Raw genomic sequence first — 24,057 nt, 5'->3', positions numbered from 1 at the left:
AGAAGCTCTTTTTTGATATTTCTAAATAAATAAATATCTTATTTATATATATTAATATATTTTCTTAAAATTATAAATTTGAAATAAAAGGATTATGAATTAAATATATTTGATTTTTTTAATAATAGAGACAATTTATAATTAAAAAGTATCAATTTTGGGCGTTGTAGGGGTGCTAATCCTTCCCTAAACGTAACAGACCACGAATCCCTTTTTATTTCTAAAAGAATGAATTTTTGGTTAAACGCAGATCATTTATCTTTTAACTGATGTTTTCTTAAAACTCTTTTAAAAGATAATTTTAGTATTCGACCTACCTGACCCAAAAGGCCGATGGCGACTCCCAAAATTTTTAAAAACCATTTAATCACATTATTTTCCCGCCAAATAAATCTAGTAACGACGTCACGACACACCATAACTCAGACTCCTAAAAAAAATCCCGCAATAATAACCGGTGGATCTCGTCATTAATATATGGAAGGAAAAAACTGTAAATATTAAATATCAAAGTTAATATATATAAAGTTTAAAATTTTTAAAAAAAATAATAAAAGAAAAATTATATATCGCATATCGACTGGCGATGTCGATCTTCATCCGTACAGTTTTTGTTGTCGCACCCGATAACTTCGTATCGATTATTTTATGGCGCCATATAAAATATTTAAAAATTAAAAAAATTATAACTAGAGTAAAATTATTAATTAAGTTTATCAAATTTAAAATATAATGTTAGAAATTTACCTTTCGACAAGAGGAAACTCGAGGGATCTGTTGTAATCGGCGTAAAAAAACAGGAACTAATACCATGCCCAATACTGTAGTAGTATCAGACACCATGCTACATCGACTTTTCGACCATGCTCGACAATAGATGCTTTGCAAAGCTCTCGGTATAGAAATGCTAAAATCACCGAGCCCCAAATGGTTCTGTGACACTTGCCGAAGTCATCTAATATTTGTAAATATTGTGTGCGCGCTAAATTACCGGATTTATCAGATAATAATATCCCTCAGATAAGTTGGAGAAGATATTCCCGGGACAAAAAAATAACATTGTTCTCAGTAAAGTCACTGGTTACTGCGAATTCAGACTCCAACCACATTATTCTTACCCGATAGCCCTCTATAGCATTTGATGGCGGCCACTTTCCCAAAACTTGATACACCAACTCTAAGGGGTCGTACATGTTATGCTTCACCACCGGGTCTCTATTGATAGGAACACCGAGTTGGTAAGTGACATCTTCCAAGGTAATCGTCGCTTCACCACTCGAGAAATGGAAAGTGTGTGTCTCGGGCCGCCAATGTTCGATTAGAGCTTCGATCAACGCCGGATAGACCTTGAAGCCACGAAGAAATATGGATGGATAAAGATTGGATTGTTGAAGATATATCAACATTCGTTTATGTGGATCTTTCAAAGTCATCCTGCGCTGACGAATACTCCCTTTTGCTCCAGCGGGACTTCGTTCGATGAAACATGGATGTTGTTGAGGTGCAACATCTATGCTCGGGAAGCCATTTCTTGGGATTTTACACAAAAAGTCGATTTTTTCTTAATTATTTTGGATTTAGGGTTTGATGAGAAATCAAAACCCCAAACCCCTATTCATTCCTAAATTCCAACGACTAATTTTTTTAGCAGGTGGAATTCGTCACCTCGAGGTAACGAGTTCCACACGACCGTTGAATTTGATCGTTAACAAAAGGCTTGAAACGACTATTTTTTTAATTCAAAGGGAGTCCCCTTTTTTAATTTAATTTTTTAACAAAAAATATTTTTTAATGGACTCGTCACCTCAACGTGATGAGTCCCAATAAAACTAAAAATTTAATTTCTCACGTGAGACCCACCTATTAAAAATCATATTTAATAGAACTCGTCACCTCCAGATGACAAGTTCGGTGTGAACTGTAGAGAATGTCGTCATTCCCAAAATAGTTTCTATGTTGGCCCAATATCCTAAATAATTGACCCGTATAGGTATTGGGCAAAAAAAACCTAAAAATAGATAAAATGTCAAAATCGTAAATCAGGTAAAATACGAGGCCTAAGTTGGTAAAAAGAAAAAGATGGAGGAGCATAAAGTACATGGAAACGATATTTAAATATAACAGTGAGGAAATAATTCCAGAACCGTGAGAGTCTGCTTCCTTCTCTATCTCTTAAGCTTCCCCTCTCATTTCCATGGCGTTTTGCTGATTTGAGCCCAAAAAACATAGATAAGAAAAAAGTTCCTGCATCAAAGGAAAAAAAAAAAGATTCACCCGATACCCATTTACATGAAATAATCCTTCACCGGAAGAACAAGAAGGAGAAGAAAGAAGAAGAAGAAAGTTTCACTCCCTCTTTAGATCTAAACGATATCAAATCTTACTTCACTCCCAAACATTTTTCAAGGGCCAACATCACTTTTTTCCGGTTATTTTCCCACTCACTAGTTTATCTTGAGATATTTATCCCCAATTTTATGTTTACTCTTTTTTTAATTTAAGATTCTTTTTTTTTGCAGTTTTGATGACTGATGGTTGTGATCAATGAAGATCTTATCTGATTTGAGGTTATAGTGTTGTGGGGTTTTTTTTATTTGAATCCAGTAGTTATTCACAGAAGTAAATCAGTTCGATTTTAGTTTCCATCTTAGTTGTATCTGGGCATGATTTTGGACTCAAGAGTTGTTACCTTTATTATGTACTTCAGTGATTCGTAACAAGGATTTAGGGGATTTTAGAAGGACTTGGTTGCTTTTTGTTTGTTGGGTTGAATATATGGCTTTTGATTATCAAAATTGGAAAAAGAGAGTTATGGAGACACTTGTTGTGGTGGCACACCATAGGAATCAGTACTGTAGCAGGGTGAAGCCACACGATCCTGCCAGATTTGGGTCATCACCACCGTCTAGAAATTTCAGAGGGGTCAATTGCAGGAGTTTTCAATCCGGAGCAGGATTGCTCCCAACCCCATTTAAGTATAATTCTACTCCTTCAACCAAACAGCATCTCCTTTTGCATCTCCTTTTGCTGATGGAAGACACTCAAAACCCACCTGGAAAAGCTCTCCTATTCCTATCAACAGCAGTAGGACCCCTAGAAATGGTAAGCCTTTTACCGATGAGATTTCAGGGGAAGGTTTTCTTTATCCTGAGCTTTGGGCTGGACCAGCTTATTCCAATTCGCCGCCTCCGAGTTCTTTGCCGATACCCACATTCTCACTTTGGGTGAAGAGGACCATGTCGCCTGATTTGCGTGCTGCTGACCCTGTTGTAGATGTTCACCAAACTGCTAAGTCTGCACCTGCATCTCCTACCAGGGAGCCTAGCCCTTCTGTAGCTGAACTTTTTCTTAGTGCTGACTCTGCGACTGCGACTAAGGCTTTACGCCGCATTCTCAACCTTGACAATACTGAAGAGTGAAAAGAGTGGAGTTCTTCAGCTCCTGTAAATAAGTTCATGTGCAAAATTTGAAGTTTGTTTTTTAGATTGTATAGAGATTGAATAAGACCGTTGGTGCCGATACCCACATTCTCACTTTGGTGAAGAGGACCATGTCGCCTGATTTGCGTGCTGCTGACCCTGTTTGTAGATGTTCACCAAACTGCTAAGTCTGCACCTGCATCTCCTACCAGGGAAGCCTTCTGTAGCTGAACTTTTTCTTAGTGCTGACTCTGCGACTGCGACTAAGGCTTTACGCCGCATTCTCAACCTTGACAATACTGAAGAGTGAAAAGAGTGGAGTTCTTCAGCTCCTGTAAATAAGTTCATGTGCAAAATTTGAAGTTTGTTTTTTAGATTGTATAGAGATTGAATAAGACCGTTGGTAGCAGGTAGCATGGGTCAGTATGTGTTGGTTTAACTTTCTTTGGGTGGTAATATGAGAGAGATGGTAGGTTGACAATCTCCAGGCTTTCCTTTATGAGATGGTTTAGGAGAACTTCTGATTGACTTAAGGCACAAGCTATGTGATCTGTGGCTGTTGTAAGCTTGGATGGAAGATGATTTGAGCTATTAGGAAGCGAAGGGGAGGTTTCGTTAGAACCAAACATTGTCTTCTATCTTTGGATTGACATGAAATCAAACTGATGATTTGGTAGTGGATGACTTTACAATATCGAGTCCTTGGTGATTAATGTCTGTTTAGTTGTTGTCCTTAAGCTAATTTCTGATACAGTGTATAGACTCTAGTCTGTAGATCCCCTACTAAATTGCTTCCCAAATTCCTTGGGTCTTTTTTCTTAGTGTCCTTTGTTTCTCTTTTTCAACCTTAGACTAAATTAGCCTGCCTATATGACCTTTCTTTTTTCTTTCAACTCCTTTCCTTTCTCCAGCATTGCCTCAATTGGCTGCTTAACAATCAAATATCCTCAATATAGTCTTACTTGGTATTTCTCTCTGTTTTCCCTTTCTCGCCACCTTTTTCTGTTTTTTTTTGTAAAGAAAAAGGCGGCAAGGAAAAGTAAAGTGGTTATCTGTTTCATCTGAAACTTGTTAGGTTAATCAGTTCCATGCTGAGTTGAAAGTGTCGTTCGTGTCTTGTTCATCCTGGTGTCTAATGCCCACTGTGATAGTTGTTTCTTAGAGCCATCTCTCATGGAGATTGTTGATTGTTCCAAGCTGCTTGCAAGGTATTTTTCTTTTCCTTGACATTTAATTTACATTATCTTGTTCTTTGTTAGCCATTACTAATGATCTACTCTTATGGTTTTCAACAGGTAGCGGTCACTGTGGTAAGTCGTTTTCATGAGGCTTTTGTTAAAGTAGATGTGCTGATGTTAGATGTCTTTAATGCAAAGCCTTTAGGACCCATATCTGTAGCCAGCAATCGTCTTGGAAATGTTTGTTTTCGAGTTCTTAAAACGGGAGTCTTGTGTTGTTCTTAAAGTGTCAAGTTAATATTCAAACTTCAAAGTGCAGTATGTTCTTGTTAGCTGTGTTTTGTCACTTATATATTTGTGTTATGATGTTAGAGTATATCGGAATATGAATCTATTGGAATGTTATCATACTGGGCAAAGTAGTTTGTCTTTGAAACTGGTAGCTTGCGTCCTTGAAAATGCTCATAGTCTTGCTTGCCCGCTAGTCATACTCTGTTCTTTAAAGTGAAAAGATGTTGCTATCTTCCTTTTAAATCCAGGTTTCACACAACTAGAAACTGGGTTGTGAAAGTATTTGTACTTTTATTTGAGTATTTAATTTGATAAATCTGACAAAGGAGACTATATTATTATTATTATAGTAAAATTTGGGTTCATTAGTCACTGTGTAGACGGTGGCTAGACTGCTTCAATGTAACTTTTTAAGATTTAGTGATGTAATTGTAATTGAATAATAATAGAGTGATTTATGATGTAATTTGTCCACATAAAGTATACACATGAAATCAATTTTGCATGAATAAAATATTAGCATAGTACTAGATTAGCCTTCAATGTTTACTAAATGGTCTATTGGCCTTTATTCCTTTCTTGGAGTATTTTGGTGTACAATGTTTTGTTCTGGGACAAATTTTTTTTTATGGATAAAAAATCATTTCTTAACAAATGATTAAGTTTTATTTTTTTATGTTGGAGGGTAAAATATTTTAAAATAAAAAATAAGGGTCAAAATAGTTATAGAGTCGTATATTAAAGATTTTTGTCTTTAAGATGAGATGTTGAGAGTTAAAATGCTTTAAAAAAATTGAGGTTAAAATAATTATTTTGATAAGAATTAGGGATTAATTTTTATGTTATATCTAAAATATTAAAAAAACAATTAAGAATCAAAATGTTATTTTGATAAATATTAAAAGTTAATTTTGACATTATGTTTGAAATATTTAACAACCGTTTGAGATATAAAAATACTACCATGATTCAATTATTTAACTGTTATAATTGGTTAATTGAATGATTCAGTTATATTTTATTGAAATATGATGTTTAATTGAAAATTTACAAATAATAATGTTATGTGATGTAGTTTACCTATATTTTTCTTTTGTTAATTGTAATGAATTTAGGTTTAGAATTTTCGGTTAGTTCAAGTTTTAAATAAGAATTATTAAAAAATTAGTTTAAGTTTTAAATAAGGATTTTTATCTATATATTGATGATGGAATAAATAGATTTAAGGGTAAATTACACGTTTAATATCTAAATTATCAATTTTGGTTTGTTTTAGTTCCTAAACTTTCAATTTGTTCATAACAATACCTAAAGTTTAGTTTTTGTTTTATTTTAGTAACCCATTAAAAATTTAACGTTAAATTTTGGGGGAGAAATGAAAGTTTAGGTACTAAATTAGATTAAAAGTAATAGTTTAGGTACTAAATGCATTAAGTTTTTAATAACATGATACTAAAATGAAAGAAAAACTAGACATTAAGTATAATTTTGAAAAATTAAAAGTTTAGGTTCTAAAACATATCAAAATTGATAGTTTCGGTATTATATGCGTAGTTTACCCTAGATTTAATTGTATTCTACGTCTCCAAACTATAACTCTAATTTTAAATAGGTCCTTAAACTTTTAAATATTTTGATTTCATTTTTAAACTATGACTTTTATTTTAAATTAGTCATTAAACCTTTGAACATTCTAATTTAATTCGTAAACTATGTCCCTATTTATAAATTAGTCTCTAAACTTTTGAATATTTTAATTTCATCTCCAAATTCATCCAACTAAGTAATTAAATACAAATCACAACCTATAAGAGTTGAATATAAGATATTATCATTTAGGTCCTTCATGTTTACAATTGTTAATGTGAGGGAAAACCTTTAAAAAATACCTCCATTGATGATTACCCATGAGAAGGTATTGGCTAAGTTTAATGAACCTTACAAGTTTAGGCTTGTGCTAATGGAAAAAATGCATGTCCCAATACATTGGAACTTTTGAAGTCATCAATTTCTCTTTCATTTCTAAGCAGTTCTTCCTTGGAGGATTCAAATAGATGTTTGTAAAGGTTTAGTGCAATAATTAATATTCATAATAAAAAAGTATAAGTTTATCGTCTTAAGGTTTTCTCTAAAAAAAACGGTATAGCCGTTTATTTTTTTCAATTTTAGATGATAAGTGACAGTATTAATTTTGGGATTGATCATTGTCGTTATCAGTTTTTTTCTTCTTTTTATTTTCTTATATTACATTTTTGTTTTTTTTTTGTTTTTTAGTTGTTAATAACTATCTTTATAACATATTTTTGTCTTTATGACACATTTTGTTATCTTTTGACGTGTTTATGGTCGATTGGCCATTATTTTTGTTTATTTTTGTTCGCAGAGTTAGATTGAGCATCACTACGACTGATTAAGATGATATTTATTTGTTATCATGTCGATCTTTCATTCTTTTGACCCTCATATTGTTTTTGAATACGTGATTTGCGTTTGTAGATAGTTTTCTCACGTCGCTCATTTTGATTTGCGGTTTTTTTGTGGTCTTTCAACCGTTTAATCTCATTTTATGGTTTGTTTACCTATGTGTCAGATTTGTTTGTATCTATTTTTTGTTAGAGTTTCTTGATTAAATTTTTAGTCTTTTCCTTGTATGATTCTTTTGTGATCTTAAGTAACTAATTTTTGTGTCAACTTCTATAGATATATGTCCTTCATTGTAATCCTAGATATTTCATCTTTTTAATAAAATGAAAAGCTTCTATGAAAAAGTTTGAATTTATATTTTATTTATAGTACTCAAAATTTATTAATCATAAAAATCTTATCTCTTTTATGATGTTATTATTTGGAATTTAAATTGAAAGATGAATTATGCTATCTTACAACCATTGGTCTGGTTAGCAATGATGAATTTAGATGTATAAAATTCTAGGTCCAAAAATTTAATAGTATTATTTTTTAGAAATTAATATTCAAATTTTCTTATTCTTTTCTTTCTCTAATATATTATACTAAATTTAATGATTTTTTTCAAAAGAATGAGTATATAATTTTGCATGTATAAGGCATCATATATCTGCCACTCGTGATAGATAGAGATAGACATAGAATTTTATGTTAGAGAGTATAAATTTAAGAATTTATATTAAAATTTTAAAGATTAAAATTATAAAATTTAAAAAAATATATAAAATTAAGTCATTAGTAAAAATATAAAAATTTTCAAAAAACGATGCGATGTGACCCCTAACATCTTCCTTATAATGATGGGCAAACTTCTAGAGCAGAATGCTCAAAGTTTTAAATCAAATATCTGCAGATCTTACAGTCTAGGGGTGTTTGGATCAAGGAATGTGAGATTTCCATGAGAATAGAATCCACATTTTCATGTTTGGTTGGTCGGAAATCTCATTCCCGATAATGTTTTATTACTAATATTAGATTTTTTTGGGTATATTACCGAGAATGTCATTACCTCCATTTCCTTAGGTATTATTGAATTACCAACATTTTTGACTAAAATGCCCTTAATTTTCCCCAAAAAAAATATCATTATTTTGTCATTTAATAATAAAAATTATACTAATGTTAAATTACAAATTTATCCTTAAATTATTTTAGATTTAAAAAAAGTATATAATTTAAATTTTATATGAAGTTCAGGGATTAAAATAAAATTTTACTCTTTCTTTAAACCTTTTTATATTTTTAATTTTGTAAAAAAAATATATAAATTTTATGAATTTAAATTTTTTAAAGAAAATATATAAATATTTTTTCAACTTGTTAAAAAAAATATATATAATAAGGACAATTTGGTCAAATATACATTCCAATAATATTTTATTCCTTTAACCAAATATGATAATCTTGCATTCCTGCTAAACCAACCAAATACGATAATCTTGCATTCCTGCTAAACCAACCAAACACAAAATACAACATTCTCAATAATCCTATTTCCTGATAATCTTACATTCCCACTAGTAATCTTATATTCCGTGAACCAAACTCACCCTTAAGGTAAAATACCACCAGTGTTATGAGTAATACCAGGACCCTTAATCCTACCTTCCCAATGGCATTTTCTGACTCTTTTTTTTGCGGATACTCTAAAAATCATGAACAAGTAAGTTTTAATTTTTGTTAAAATCTAAAAATATTTTTTCTCAGTTCATTAATGGTTTTTATTTACATCATTTTATTTTCATGTCCATTAACATGAGAAACATGTCTAAAAAAATCGGAAGAAGATAACAATGAAAGAAACTAATTTTTAGAGATTGAATTATATAATATTAAAAGCTAATTCTTTAAAATTCAAATCAAACTAAATAAATTATTAAAGTTGAGAGCTAGATTTTATGCCTATATCAAATTTATTAACCAAATTAAAATGAAGCTCATGCAGAAGAGTGGGGAGGAGAGAGATGAGGAGAATAAAATTAAAATAGGGTAAACTACGCATTTAGTACTTAAACTATCAATTTTAGTCTATTTTAATAGTTAAACTTTTAATTTTTTTCTTCAAAACTTAACTTTAAGTTTTGAACAGGAGTACTAAAATGAAATAAAAGCTAAAATTTACATATGATTTTAGTTTTTTTTTTTTAAATTTTAGGTACTAAAACGGATCAAAACTATTAGTTTAAGAACTAAACATATAATTTACCAATTAAAATATTATAATTTGTTTTTTTAAATATTAAAGAAAATTATTTAAAATTATAAACTACACCATGGGCTAAAGCTAAATGAATAATGACTTTTTCAACGGTCATGATCTGTAGACACTTAAAGGAATAATATTAAAAAAAACTTATGTACAACGAAAAATTTTAATTTAAAGTTATGAGAAGTGTAGTTTGTTAAATATTTTTATATTAAGCCAAAAGATGAAGATAGGAGGAAAGGAAGAGGGTGATTCCAGTTGAAAAAGCTTCTTGTTTGTTGATAACTCTACATAAGCATCAAACTTACCCACCTAATTACTTTATCATTCAAACATTGTTCTACAAAGATAATATAATATACAACCATTTCGTTCAAACACTCAAATTTAGTAATAGTTTTATCCAAAGCATTGATGAAATCAAAGTTATTAACTCTCGTCTCCAGGGAGGATCATTTCCTGATAGCGGCACTCCTCACTGCAAAAACCTCTCTCCTCTGTGCATTGTAGGAGTTAAACAAATGATCAGATTATACATTAAACAAAACCTAATAGAATCAAGTTTAGAAATCTGGGTTTTGAGGAACGTGAACCTGTAAATGTAAATGTCAATCTTCTGTTCAAGATTCTTCTTGCATGTGTGACAAAAGCTGAGGAAATGGTCACTCTTTGGTGCACATTTGGCGTTGGCCCCATCAACTTAACTGCAACAGCTCTTAACAACGCAGTTATCGTATATATGAGTCGTTCTTGGATAAGGGCCGTGCGATTTCACGCATGTATAATCCTCGAATAGTTCCATTTCTGAACACTGAGTTTGGTCCCAAACACAACCTTGATCTTCTTATTACTTGTCTGCAGAGAAGTGTTGTTTTCGACTATGGCGAGAGCAATACCTTTTGGTTCCAATGGTTCGGTGAGATGAATCTTTTGGGGGATTTGGGTTGGTTTGCATGGAAACCAAAAGTGAAAGCTTTGAATCTTGGAGAATAGAAGAGAGAAGTGTGATCAGCCATTAAAGCTTGCTTGCTGGTTACTATATTCTGAGTTTATTCCTCAGCATAACTTTCACTTCTCAGGTATATTAAACTCATCACTGCAAAACCAGAAACCAAATGGAACAAACAGATCAATGAACATAAACAACTGCTCTCTGCCAGTGTTATTTACCGCAAAAGAAGCTGTATCTATTGATAAAATAAGCTTCAGCACTGGCCTTGTAACCCCCTAAATCCCACCTAGTGGAAAATTATGTCAAATCTCAAAAGTCACATTAAAGTTTATCCCTCATGAAACCGATTTTGAACTTTGATACTCTAAAATAGTCATTTAATGCTAGAAGATATTTGAAACTCCAAAACTAATAAAAATTATTAAATAAATAACCGAAAAAAATCCAGTATGTCAAATAACTACTAAAACATTCTTAGCAATCTAAAATAATAAATTAATGTCCAATGTCTCAAATTGCTTAAACAAAATAAATATTTTCCGAATAAAATACTGACAAAGTAATAGTCATAAAGTCCGAGAAAATGACATACTATATAAATAATGAAAACGAGGAAATGTCAAACTCCAAGTATAAGTTCATCTACTTCGGATGTTTGAAATAAGAAACTAAGGGGGAGTAAGCAATGAGACATAGTGTGTCTCTAAAGTGCAAATATAAACGAGTAAAAGTATACTCTAAAGCACTCACAAAAATTTATTCATATGTCAAATCATCAACAGTAATGACAATTTAAATGTTATGAAAATGCTCATGCACCCACCTGTACTCCAATCTCACCCAGAAGAGTGGGTTTCCCAGAACCACACTAAATTCAATCCACACACCATATAAGTGGGGTATGCCACAAAGGCAAAGGCCACTGAGTCTGAAAAAGTGTCATTCACCTATCGAGTGAATGCAGTAAAACTTCCCCATATAAAGTCATGCCAACTTATTCAGAGAGTTAGAGGAAGACCCAAAAACAAAGTTCATAGTCACACATTCTCATTTCCATTGTGGAATCTCAATATGTTGTAGCAACCCTGATAGATACTGATGGCTCCGCCTTCAGTTTCTGACAAGTTAAACACCGAGACACATAACCGAAGATATTCGACTTAAGTTCTTTCATCAATTCCTCTCTCGGAGATTCCTATACATCTTGTCTCCACCAGGATACATAGAGTACGTACTATCATGAGCCTCACGAAGGAAAACTTGTTTCAATCTAGAATTTCTCGAAATATAGTACTGACCTCTAAAACACATAACACCATCCTAACCAACTGTAAAATCCTGAGATACACCACTCTCAACCTCTCTAATCTGGTGAATCAAAAATGGATTATTACGTTGTTCCAAATGGATCTCAGAAATAATAGTAGGAACTACACGTAACTTTGCCAATAGACTACCATCCTTATACAAACTCATTTGAGCAAGCAAAGCCCTTAAATCCATAATAGCATTACGATTCAACGCATTGGCAACCATATTAGCTTTGTCGAGGTCATACTCGATTTGTCGTAATCCTTAAGCAATTCCATCCACTAACGTTGTCTCAAGTTAAGCTCTTTCTGAGTAAGGAGGTACTTCAGACTCTTATGATTAGTGTTAATATAACACTTCTCATCGTAAAGATAGTGCCACCAAATTTTGAGGGCAAATATCACGATTGCCAACTCGAGATCGTGAGTAGGGTAGTTACACTCATGAGTCTTCAACCTTCCCATCCTACATGAATACACATCCCAATCCGGTATGGGACACATCATTGTACATAGTATAAGCTTTATCTGGCTGAATCAGAACCAGTGCTTCATCCAACACGGTTTTAACATCTCAAACCTGGCCTATTGGGCCCCAATTTATTCAAAAGATACGTTCTTACGAAGAAGATTCGTTAAAGGAACGACAATGATAGAAAAACCCTCCACAAATCTTCGATAGTATCCAGTTAAACCCAATAACTCTAAACCTCCATTACATATTTCGGTTGCTTCCAACCCATGATAGCCCCAATCTTCTTTGGATTCACTTGAATACCCTTCGCAGAGACTATATGGACTAAAAATGTCACCTCCGAAAGCCAGAACTTACACTTGCTGAACTTTGCATACAACTGTCTCTCTTAACGTTTGCAACACAATCCTCATATATTTCTATTTCTTAGTTTCAGACTTAGAATAAACCAAGATATCATCAATGAAAATGACAACAAACTAGTCCAGGAAGGGTTGGAATACTTGATTCATCATATCCATGTCTGCGGCTGGAGCATTAGCCAAACCAAAAGGCATCATGAGAAACTCGTAATAGCCATAACGAGTTCGGAAAGCCATTTTAGACACACCATAATCCTTAACTTCAAGTTGGTAATAACCAGATCTCAAGTCTATCTTAAAAAATACTGAAGCTCCACGAAATTGTTCAGAAAGATCATCGATACGATATAACGAACACTTGTTCTTAATAGTCAGTCTATTCAACTTCCGATAGTCAACGTACAGTCGTAATGTCCCATTCTTCTTTTTAACGAACAAAACATGTGCTTCCCACGGTGAGACACGGTCGAATAAAACCATGATCCAATAAATCCTGCAACTAAGCCTTCAACTCCTTAAGCTCCTTAGGTGCCATCAGGTAAGGTATCATAGACACCGGAGCTAAGCCCGGGTAAACCTCAATGACGAACTCAATCTCCTTACGCTTAGGTGGTAAACCAGACAACTCTTCTGGAAAAATATTCAAAAATTCTTTCACAACTCTGATCTTATCTATACAATCGCCAAACTATCTCAGATCTAGAATTTAAGCAAGATAAGCAACAAAACCTTTCTTAATCATCTTCTCGACCTTGAGAGTCGACACAATATTAGCTAGAAAACCACGACGTTCCCCGCTAAAGATAACTTCACGATTATCAAAAGTATTCAAAGTAGTCCTTTTTAGATCACAATCCATAATAGCTTGATGAACGGTATCTTGCTCAGACTCCCTCTAATCCCGAGCTTCATCGCCTGACATCAATATTATAGTCCTCAACATACGATCAGTCAGTAATCTATTTCCTCAAAAAGTCGCTGTAACTTCTTCAACCAATATTCAATATTAACAGGGTTAATCTCAGTTTCACAAGTTGCTCGTCTCTTTTGGTCTCATTAACTTAATCTATATTTTTGAGCATAACCCATTGAACGTGGAGGGTTAATATCAGTTGGAGTGGTACGACCTTGAACTTGACTAGATGCTAAACGAGAACTATTACGGGATGGCATATGAACTATCTATAGAAGACAAAGTCCTAATATTAGAATTGGTACTTGAAGTTCCCGAATTAAAATATTCATTTACTTATAAAAAAAACTAGAACATGAAAAGTAATAAGATTTATTTTCATTATGAAAACACCTATTTTGACCCGAAAATATTTATATACATGTAAAAAATACTTTTTGATAAAATATTTTGCGATCGAGTTCCACTATTCGAGGGTTGAATCGGCTCTGATACCACTAAATGTAACCCCCTAAATCCGACCTAGAAGAAAATTAGGTCAAATCTCGAAAATCACATTAAAACTTATCCATCACGAAATAGATTTTGAATTTTGAAATTCTAAAATAATCATTTAAACTCCTAAACTAATAAATATTATTAAATAAATAATTGAAGAAATTCCAATATGTCAAATAAGTATTAAAACATTCTTAACCGTCCAAAATAATAAATTAATGTTCAATGTCCCAAAATGTTTAAACAAAAAAATATTTTCTGAATAAAATACTGACAAAGTAATAGTCATAAAGTCCAAGAAAATGTCATACTATATAAATAATGAAAATGGGGAAATGTCAAACTCCAAGTACCAATTCATCGAGCTTGGATGTTTGAAATAAGAAACTAAGGGGGAGTAAGCAATGAGAATTAGGGTCTGCTTGTTTCACTGAAAATAATTTATGGAAAATGAAATACGGAAAATGTTTTACAGAAATGTAAATCATTTTCCAGAAATGTAAATCATTTTCCAGAAAACATTTTCCAGTGTTTGGATGGTACATTGTAAAATGTTTTACACTGTTTGGGTAATTTTCCTGAAAATTGTTTTCAGAATCTATTTTTTGAAGAAGCTGTACATTTTGAATATGTTTTATTATTTATTATTTTTAAAGGTTCATTTTTTTTATATATAATTATATTTTATAAAAATATGTATTTTAGATAATATTAATAATTGATTAAAAATATATTATAAAAGTTTACAAATCTTAAGAATGTTTAATTAATAGTACACCAAATTAAAACAACAATAGTACATAACATTGTACTAATAATAATATTGTCAAAATATATAATTAAAGGGTTTATCACATTAAAACAACAATAATATCCAACCGTAATAATACATAGTCTAATTCATAATTAGTGCTACAACATATCAATCCAACAATATAAATACTGAAGACTATACTACAACACATTAGAGCTAAAATATTGTCTAACCCATAAATAATAATACACCACATTTAAAGTTCACATCTTAACCTTGGGTAAACTTCTGAAGCCAAATTTTCCTATGCTTTGTTTTTTTAGCTAAGAAAGCTTTGGCCTCAAGCTCATTTTTGGCTAGAAAATTGAAGATTTCACAAAGAAAGTCGTCACCAAATCCTTATTTCTCCATTGACATAACTTCTTCGTAAAGATATGGTGTCCTATCCTCGGTAATTATTTTGAGTACTTCAGCAATTTCACCAAGTTTCTCACCTACAAACTAAATATGATCATCATCGACGTTTTCTTGGACATTCTTCCTTTTACATTTTGATGTACCAGGTGAAGATACATTTGTTCTTTCCTCATCGACATGTTGAGTGTCGAAATTTAACGGTATTGATCCTTCATTAACATCATCCAAGTCTATATCGGTAAAAATTCTAGCAAAACTCCTTGTTGACATATCTTGACCGACAACAAGAGCTATCTCACCATAAGTGTAATATCCCAAATATCAGGTTAGGGACTATGTTGAAAAGATTGGAAATTTGAAGATTTAATTGAATAAATGGTAAAAGATGAGAAAATGATTTGGAATAGGGTGTTGGACTAAATTATATCAATAGATGAATTAAGAGGGCATTTTGGTCCTTTTAGGGGTAAATGAATTTAAAAATCATTTGTATTAAGATATTAAAGAAAAAAGGGGAAAAGGGAAAATAAATTATCAAAAGCCATCTCTCTCTTTTCTTCTTCTTCCCCGTGGAAAAGCCCTCCCCTATAGCAAAGGTGAGATTTCAATTTGATGGTTTATCCTTGTATTTTTAGTTAGTTATTGAAGCTTTGAGTATAATAGAAGCTTAAGGAAGGATTAGATGAGATTAAAACTATGAGATAAGGGAAATAATAGAGATTATAGAAAATGGGTTTTGAAATGATATTGTAACCCCCCAGACCGATGCGGGTAACCAGACCGATCCGGGGTATCACATTTGGGCCACCAGAGCGACCCACTGTAAAAATAACGGAAAATTTAAAACTTTTATTAAAACGTGTAACTTATAAAATCAGTTGTCGCTATTTAAAAATAAAACATATTTCCAGAATTGTATATAAATCAAAATACAATTACATGCCCCCTAATCACATGTACCATACTCTGTAACAACGCCGGAAGAACTCCCTTACTGAAGTCAATAGATGCACTGGTACAATTCTTTTAACCTGAAAAAGGTGAGTAATAGAGTGAGCTTCGAAAAGCTCAATAATACAGAACTACCAGATGATGCTGATGAACGTGCAGATACAGATAAATATATATATCCTTATCGTTTCTAAACATTTACAGATTTTTATGCTGAGCAGAGATCCTACTGATATTTCAGGTGATAATGGACAATGAGCTTTCAGTTCAGAGAAATATTTTGGATGACTGAGTTCAGGAGATCAGAATAGGTTATCTAGTGTGTTCTCAAAAACCATGTAACTTTTCAGATCTTTTTAAAACATATATATATATACCCCCATCCCAACACATCATAATGTGTAGGTTCCCCAGAACCATACACCCAACCCAACACATCATATAAGGCCCTGAGCACAAAGTCGAGGAACCTGCAAAACTTCTTCCTTCAACAATACCCCCAGTTAAAACATTTTCCGTCCGTAAACGGATATATCAAAAATCAAAACATAAATCAAGTCAAGTATCATATCAGAAATCAGGTCAAGTAACAGATCAGAATCCAAGTCAAGTATCAGATCAGAATCCATGTCAGATATCAGATCAGAATCCATGTCAAGTATCAGATCAGAATTCAAATCGAAAATCAGATAAAATATTCATGTGAGTAAGGAACACACCAGAGTTTATGGATATTATTTAGAGGGACTAGATAATCTTATAAGGCAGAGAAACACGGATCTTCAATATGTAGATAGAATATTGGAATTTAGAATCACTATTGGAAGAGTTCATTAACTGACAGAATCATCAGTTATTCAGAATGTGAATTATCAGGATCATATCTTATTCGGACAGTTTTCAGAAGCTTTATGTAATCAGAAGGGTATTCAGAATCCTTTACATCCATGTCAATTGATCGGATAATTGAACAACTTGAGAACGAAGATTCAGAACCTTAACAATCTATGTCGACTGGTCAATTCATTTTTCTTCTAGGGTATTTACTCTTTAATACCATAAATTCTTGTCCATAGATCATCTTCAGAATCATCGCTGAATAGATATTCCAATGGTCTTTATTTCATTTCCAAGGTTCCACTATATCATGAAATACTGACGTGCTTGATTTGTAGTTCATGTTCCATAAGGGCGATACATCATATAATTTCCAAATAAATTAACATTTCTTATGCACATCAGTAGTTATATCGGATCAATATGTCTTTTTCAGAGTTATTAACCAACTTCCAGGGACAATTATTGTCATCCTACAATATAAGGGTATTTTTGTAATTTTACCCTATCGGAATATTCTCATAATTTCCCATCCAAGTACCTTTAACATTTAACCTATGATGATATAAAATATAAGTTACAAATCCAGGGTTGATTTCTTTATCACCAATCACAAACCGGTCAACTATGCACCAAAACCGGTCAAACCGGTCACTTTTATCTTCCCCACGTGTAGTGGCGGCGCGTGGGGGCGCGTGAACAGTGCCCTGATATCGGAAAATTCCCGAAAAAATTATTTTAAGCGATTTCGAGATACTTACAAAGCTCGGTTCAAATTTTTGAACAGCAGAGAGCTCGATTTCAACGAATCGAAAATTTTGACCACTTCACCTCCACACGCGCCGCCGCCGCCGGAGAAAAGGGAGGACACCGGTGGACTCAGAACGACACAAGGAACACGATAGTGCGGGAGGTGTCGTAAACGGATGACCCGATCGTCGTGAATAGATGAAAAACCAACTAAAATCGGGTTATTACCGACGATACTTCCGACTGAAATCAACGACAAATGGTGACGATTCATGACAAAAGCTTTAAGGGGTTTTGTTCCTCGCTCGACAACGAACACGATGGTGGTTTCGGCTCGTCGATCAGAGGTCGAACGGCGAGTAGATCGGAGTTGAAAGTTGGGTCAATGGGAGAGGAAATTGTAAATCATTCTGCTGAACTTGCCCGCGCACGGGGGTTTATAACATCTCATAATTAAAAATGGCTAAACCAAGAGTTTAGCCACTGAACTTCCTGCATTTCATAAAACTGTCTGCCAACTTTAAAATTTTGCAATTTAACCCATTGTTTCTTTCAAAATACCAAATTAAATCCACCACTTTATAATTTCTAAATTTTAGCCCCTAAATTGGGGTGTTACAATTCTCCCCTCCTTAAAAGAATTTCGTCCTCGAAATTCATTCATGTCACATAATTATAGAAATGAAACTTTCATCAATTCTTTCATATCTTTCACGTAGCTTTTAGAAAAGTATAGATCCTCCACTAATCCTTAACCAGCTGAGCATACATTCTTATCTTAAATTTTCCTTATTTCAATAAAAGAATCCGAACGAAAATTTCCTTGAGTAATCAATGAAGTCTTGGTCATGAGAATAGGCTCATAGAGCAGTAGCATATCCCAATTTCATTTCCGGAGTCAAGTCAGAATTTTTCAGATAAATAACTCTCACATGGTTCGTTAGGTACTTCACAGTGTTTAGACAGATGTTAATGGTATATTTTTTTGTACAATTATAGCCTTAATGGATAGAAACTTCTGTTTACTCGTTACAGTTATGGACTCAACCCTGGAGTTCCGGCTCAAAGAGGTACGATTGCAGTCTAGGGGCATGTACTGATAAGACATATTTTGACATTCGACCGGCCGGTCTAACTTGAAAATTTTGACTCAAACCATAGCTCTGATACCACTAAATGTAACCCCCAGACCGATGCGGGTAACCAGATCCGATCCAGAGTGTCACATTTGGGCCACCGGAGCGACCCACTATAAAAATAACGGAAAATTTAAAACTTTTATTAAAACGTGTAACTTATAAAATCAGTTGTCGCTATTTAAAAATAAAACAAATTTCCAGAATCGTATATAAATCAAAATACAATTACATGCCCCCTAATCACATGTACCATACTCTGCAACAACGCCGAAAGAACTCCCTTACTGAAGTCGATAGATGCACTGGTACAATTCTTTTAACCTGAAAAAGGTGAGTAATAGAGTGAGCTTCGAAAAGCTCAATAATACAGAACTACCAGATGATGCTGATGAACGTGCAGATACAGATAAATATATATATCCTTATTGTTTCTAAACATTTACAGATTTTTATGCTGAGCAGAGATCTTACTGATATTTCATGTGATAACGAACAATGAGCTTTCAGTTCAGAGAAATATTTCGGATGACTGAGTTCAGGAGATCAGAATAGGTTATCTAGTGTGTTCCCAAAAACCATGTAACTTTTCAGATCTTTTTAAAACATATATATATACCCCCATCCCAACACATCATAATGTGTAGGTTCCCCAGAACCATACACCCAACCCAACACATCATATAAGGCCCTGAGCACAAAGTCGAGGAACCTGCGAAACTTCTTCCTTCAACAATACCCCCCAGTTAAAACATTTTCCGTCCGTAAACGGATATATCAAAAATCAAAACATAAATCAGGTCAAGTATCATATGAAAAATCAGGTCAAGTAACAGATCAGAATCCAAGTCAAGTATCAGATCAGAATCCATGTCAGATATCAGATCCGAATCCATGTCAAGTATCAGATTAGAATTCAAATCAAAAATCAGATAAAATATTCATGTGAGTAGGGAACACACCATAGTTTATGGATATTATTTAGAGGGACTAGATAATCTTATAAGGCAGAGAAACACAGATCTTCAGTATGTCGATAGAATATTGGAATTTAGAATCACTATTGGAAGAGTTCATTAACTGACAGAATCATCAGTTATTCAGAATGTGAATTATAAGGATCATATCTTATTCGGACAGTTTTCAGTAGGTGTACGTAATTAGAAGGGTATTCAGAATCCTTTACATCCATGTCAATTGATCGGATAATCGAACAACTTGAGAATGAAGATTCAGAACCTTAACAATATATGTCGACTGGTCAATTCATTTTCCTTCTAGGGTATTTACTCTTTAATACCACAAATTCTTGTCCATAGATCATCTTCAGAATCATCGCTGAATAGATATTCCAATGGTCTTTATTTCATTTCCAAGGTTCCACTATACATGAAATACTGACGTACTTGATTTGTAGTTCATGTTCCATAAGGGCGATACATCATATAAATTCATCCAAATTTCCAGGCTTAACCTAATCACTTACTTAATCCTCAATCATTGAAGTTACTTAGTTCATTTAGCATCCAAGTCCCTTCCAGTTACTTCGGGATTTTCCAGAGTAATACAACGTTCTTGTATTTCAGATATATATTGTACTTCAGATCCATTCAATTTGGTCTTCTTGGTTGATTTGTCGAACAAACGTCCAATTCTTAATACTGAATGCGATCTAGAATTGAGCTGAGCAGAATACTTCCAAAATTATCATCGAGCTAAACTTAAGAAGACAAACACGCATTCAAATAATATTTATGCCGTTCAGGTACTAACATATCATTAAAGTTGATCGGCTTATTTAAGCTGTGTTCCATAACTTTTTAAAGGTAGTCCAATACCTATGCTTATTTGGATTCCTTAATTAATCCAATGCATTTACTTAGAATAGGACATAAGGTTATTTTGGTAATTTTGGTGTTCATTTTTTTTCCATTTATTTCATAGCTCGAAGATATCCAATCATTCTTGAGTTTGGTGGTATTCTTGGGTCATTTCCACTACAGGGGTATTTTTGTCATTTTACAACAGTGTATTTCAATCCTTTCCTTCCGTCCGATCTTACTATTAAATTCAATCTTACCATTTATTTTAGTCCTTTCAAACAATTCTGACAACAGAACACCCCCGACAAATTGTTCTTCAGATATTTACTCATAACTCAGATATTTCCGGGTCAAGTGCCTTCTCATATTTTACAAACGGAATATCAGGAATTTTCCTACACTAAGTCAGGATCTTAACAATCAAATACGTACTTAATCGAGTTAAGTACAAATCCTCAAAGTATTTTCTCATTCAGGGTTAACTCAGACTATTTTACCTTTCAAGGGTATTTTCATAATTTCTTAACCAGATAATTTCGATATTAGCTCTTAACAAAAATAATATAATTTAGAAATCCTATGATTAATTGCTTTCTTGAATACTCTCTGATCTTGAAACGGTTCTCTTAACAAACTTCTAGTATCCTTCACAAACTCTCATAGGATTAAAACCAGTTATCCATAATTTCCAAATAAAACTAACATTTCTTATGAACACCAGTAGTTATATCGGATCAATATGTCTTTTCAGAGTTATTAACCACCTTCCAGGGATAATTCTTGTCATCCTACAACATAAGGGTATTTTCGTAATTTTACCCTATCGGAATATTCTCATAATTTCCCATCCAAGTACCTTTAACATTTAATCTATGATGATATAAAATATAAGTTACAAATCCAGGGTTGATTTCTTTATCACCAATCACAAACTTGTAATTTAAACAATTCCTCAATCTCTTATAATAGTCATCTGAGCCATATTCAGTTACCTACTTGCTAACGTATTCGTATCAAATGTAGATCTTTATTAATTACACATATGAGACCAAACATTTCCATTCATGCATTTACCAATACCAACATGTTCTATAAAGCATAATGAGGTAGTAAAGTATTACCTCGATTTCTGTGCAATACTGATCGACCATAAAAATTCCATTTGAACACCTTTGATCTTCAATTCAACTTCCAATAATTTCTCAGATACATATCAACATAAATTATATCAGAAACGGAGCTTAATTGCGATAAACGGATCAAATCGGGTGATAAATCAGTGAAAGACAGCTTACCGGGTTCGAATTTGGCGAAACGGACTTGGGATTCGGATTTAGGACGTCGAAAGCATAAAATATGACTTTCAGAAATTTGGAATTTTCGATCAAAATCAAAGTCAACGGGTTTGACTGGATATTTCGAGGACTTCGGGTTCGAATTTTGAAAAACAGATTGCGGAATCGGATTTGGAACGTTGAAAAATGTCAGGATAGGTATACACGGTCAAAGTCAAAGGTCATTTAATGCCCGGTCAATGCCAGTCAAAGTTTTGGTCAACAGTGGTCAACAGGGTCAACAGGTCGGGTCAACGGGTCAGGTCCGGTCAACGGGTCGGGTAAACGGGTCGGGTTATGACCGGTCAAACCGGTCAACTATACACCAAAACCGGTCAAACCGGTCACTTTTTTCTTCCCCACGCTCAATGGCGGCGCGTGGGGGCGCGTGACCAGTGCCCTGATATCGGAAAATTCCCGGAAAAATTACTAAAAATTATTTTAAGCGATTTCGAGATACTTACAAAGCTCGGTTCAAATTTTTGAACTGCAGAAAACTCGATTTCAACGAATCGGAAATTTTGACCGCTTCACCTCCATACGCGCCGTCGTCGCCGGAGAAAAGGGAGGACACAGGTGGACTCCGAACGGCACAAGGAACACGATGGTGCGGGAGGTGTCGTAAACGGATGATCCCATCATCGTGAATCGATGAAAAACCAACTAAAATCGAGTTATTACTGACGATAATTCTGACTGAAATTAACGACGAACGACGACGATTCATGACGAAAGCTTTGAGGGGTTTTATTCCTCGCTCGACAACGAACACTATGGTGGTTTCGGCTCGTCGATCGGAGGTCGGACGGCGAGTAGATCGGAGTTGAAAGTTGGGTCAACGGGAGAGGAAATTGTAAACCATTCTGCTGAACTTGCCCGCGCACGGGGGTTTATAACATCTCATAATTAAAAATGGCTAAACCAAGAGTTTAGCCACTGAACTTCTTGCATTTCATAAAACGGTCTGCCAACTTTAAAATTTTGCAATTTAACCCACTGTTTCTTTCAAAATACCAAATTAAATCCACCACTTTATAATTTCTAAATTTTAGCCCCTAAATAGGGGTGTTACAGATATGTTAAGATATGAGTGTTTATTGATGTTTGCTAGTAGTTTTAACTTGTCAGAGAGGTAAATGAGAGATTAGAAGCAATGGATGAGTTTAAAAACAAGTTAGAAAATGTGGTGTGATTCTTAGAATCAAATTATATTGAATGATGCTAGATGTTTTAAATAACTAAATGAGGGAAAGTTAGTATGTATAAGTAATGAAGAGTTTAATAGCATTATGGGAGGCAATTCTAACGAAAATTGACTTCATTTGTGTAATAATCGGGGTAAAAATTGGAAAATATGGGCAAGGGTATTGATACTGATAGAACATTACTGATTGAATCAGTATCGATACTGACGAGGTAGTATCGATACCATGGTAAGGGTATCGATACCAATCATCATCGAAGCTAAAATTGGTATCGATACTAGAATGGGGTATCGGTACCATAGTATGGTAGTATCGATACCATAGTAAGGGTATCGATACCAGGAAACATCGAACCTAAAAGTGGTATCGGTACCGAAATGGAGTATTGGTACCATAGTTTAGTAGTATCGATACCATGGTAGGGGTATCGATACTATGGAGCCAAAAATGTTAAAAATAGGCTGATATTGGTATAAAAAGTTAATGATATGTTCTCTTGAGTATAATGGTTAGGAAATATACTAACATTGGGTATGGTACATGTTTTAATGGATGCTTGAGTAGATCAGAACCAAGCTCCCAAAACAATCAAAACTAAGGGCAAAGGAAAAGTACAAAGTAATTAGCCTTACGTTTTGGATAAATGGCGAGGAAAGTCAGGTGAGTGCACTTAGTTGTGTAACTATGTGTTGTACTAATTATAAGTGTATGATTGCTTAATATGTATATGGCGATTACCAAACATGCACTAAGTGTGCATTCCACAAAATTCATCATGAG

The 24,057-nt window shown here is 33.6% G+C and overlaps 1 long non-coding RNA gene across 1 annotated transcript; it reads left to right on the top strand.

The window, feature by feature from the left end:
- The first annotated feature begins 2,152 nt into the window (after nt 1–2,152).
- On the top strand, nt 2,153–5,033 carry LOC120208270. The gene is made up of 4 exons (XR_005524300.1): nt 2,153–2,428; nt 2,520–3,512; nt 3,830–4,627; nt 4,715–5,033. It is a non-coding gene; the product is annotated as an uncharacterized LOC120208270 (long non-coding RNA).
- The last annotated feature ends 19,024 nt before the right edge of the window (nt 5,034–24,057 follow it).

This window comes from Hibiscus syriacus, unplaced genomic scaffold (assembly GCF_006381635.1).
Source record: "Hibiscus syriacus cultivar Baekdansim isolate YM2019G1 unplaced genomic scaffold, ASM638163v2 tig00016106_pilon, whole genome shotgun sequence".
NCBI lineage: Eukaryota > Viridiplantae > Streptophyta > Magnoliopsida > Malvales > Malvaceae > Hibiscus > Hibiscus syriacus.
The sequence above is the reverse complement of the archived record's forward strand: the minus strand, read 5'-3'. Positions and strand labels throughout refer to the sequence as shown.